Consider the following 2,160-nt stretch of genomic DNA (forward strand, 5'->3'; position numbering starts at 1 on the left):
ATCGTGTAGCTAGCCCCACTTATCCGTTTGGAGAATGGGACAGTTTCAAGGATTTAAATCATGTGATCGTGCGACATAAAGAACAACTCGTTTTCCCAAAGCAATGAACACTGAAGTAAATAATATTTGAAATTATTGAAACAATGAAAACAAATATTTGTAATTTAACGAAATAAAAATAGTTATTTGAAATCTAAATTAGAAATAATTATGCATTTTTGTTATCCATGGATGAATGATGCAATTGCATCTCGTCGGCGTTTTCCGCGTTGTAGTAACGTATTAGTTGTATCATTTGCTTCTCGTTCAGGAAAATCATTGCTTGGTCTATTTAACTCCTCCTCAGCTAGGGAAAAATCCTCGTCATTGAGATAATTAGCAACATTGTGAAGAGTGAAGCAAGCAACTATCATGGTTGGTATTCTTTCAGTCTTTATACGGATTTTGGATTGAAGGATCGGAAACCGTTGCTTAACCTGACCGAATAGTCTTTTGATTATCACCCTTTCTTTGGTGTGCAATATGTCGTATGATTTTTGTTCTTCATTCACAGTATTCTTGTATGGAATCATTAATCAAGGTGTTAATGGGTAGGCTTCATCGCCCAGAAGGATTGCTCCTGTTTGATTTCCTTGAAGAATACTTTGAATTTCAGAGTTGCGCCATATTCTGGCGTCATGGACAGAACCAATCCAACGGCAATCCACGCTCGTGAACATTTCTGCACCATTGCATGTTGCCTGAACGTTAAATGTGGTTATACCTTTGCGATTAACATACTCATCTTTATACTCATTCGGTCGTTTAATTGCCACGTGTGTGCAATCTATTGCACCAATTGCTGATGGGAAATTATATATTTTTCGTCAGATTGTCTTTTCTTTTGAAATTCTTCTTTATTTTGAGGAAACTTTATCCACTCGTGAGCTCGTCCGGCAATTTTTCTAGCTACAACCCAAATGGTTTTGCATATTGTGGTTTGGTGGACTCCTAAGTCTTCTCCAACTCCAACCTTTAAATAACAATTTCCAAGAAATTATTAAAAGGATTAAAGAAATTTGAAACACTCCGGAATAAACTGAGAGGAAGTTGTTTCGATGTCCACGTATTTCAGGACTAAACTAGCAAATTTTTGCTCGGGAAATACGAAGCAAGTAATCTAATGAGTGGTGATAAAACATTTAATAATACCTGAAAACCTGGATCTCCAACATACCGCAAAAACATTTCATTTTCTGCACGTTATTCAGCGCGCCTCCTCGCGTCTCGGTGTACTCACCGAGAAAAGTATCAGCCAAATAACTGATATTTTCACATGTAAAACGGTAGAGACTTTTAAAATTACTGTCGTTGCCTTCTCTACGGATCAAATACGTCTTCATCTGGCGGAATTTATCAGTGGAATAATCTTCAAATCCGGCTACCAGCGGAAACGGAAGAAATAAAGATTTACCAGGATCCATTTTTGAAACCCAAAATATAGTATTGTAATTCGAAAAGAACGATATTCTACAAAGTCGAAATTCCGCACTGAGGAAAATATGCTTAAGATTTTCATAAGTCACGGCTTATGAACCTGACCATATTTTATAAGACGCATATGCAATACATAAGTTATACATATGAATTTCATAAGTACGCTAAATGGAGTTTGTTAATGCGTTTTATGATTTTCATGACCGTATTATTGTGAAAATTTAATAAGTATCGGAAGAAGTTAGTGTAAAAGGAATGGCAGAGAACGCTAGGGATCATCCATAAATGACGTAGCATTATTTGGGAGATGGGGGAGTTTTGTGATGATGTGTGACGACAGGGGGAGGGGGTCATGTCATGTTACGTAGCTTTACCCGTTTCACCTAACATCGTTTATTTTTTTACGGGATCAAGGGGGGGGGGGGAGGTTTACCGACAAGCTACGTAATTACCAGGGGGTTATCCAAGGGTTTGTGACGAAATGCTACGATGGGGGAGGGGGTTGTTAAAAACCACTCAAAAAATGCTACGTCATTTATGGATGATCCCCTATTGTTGGAACAGGAATTAATCTTACGCCCTGTTCAAGCTATTGGAAGAAATGTAAGAGTTGGTCATCCGGTTTTTCGCTTTGTCCTTTTTACTTAATAAAATTTGATTTGTTTTACAGTAATACGATCATTG

The 2,160-nt window shown here is 37.4% G+C and overlaps 1 pseudogene; it reads right to left on the reverse strand.

Moving 5' to 3' along the window:
- Positions 1-220: 220 nt before the first annotated feature.
- Positions 221-1,696, reverse strand: LOC131676335 (putative nuclease HARBI1; annotated as a pseudogene).
- Between the last annotated feature and the right edge of the window lie 464 nt (positions 1,697-2,160).

The sequence above is a fragment of the Topomyia yanbarensis genome, chromosome 1, assembly GCF_030247195.1.
Source record: "Topomyia yanbarensis strain Yona2022 chromosome 1, ASM3024719v1, whole genome shotgun sequence".
Classification (NCBI taxonomy): Eukaryota; Metazoa; Arthropoda; class Insecta; order Diptera; family Culicidae; genus Topomyia; species Topomyia yanbarensis.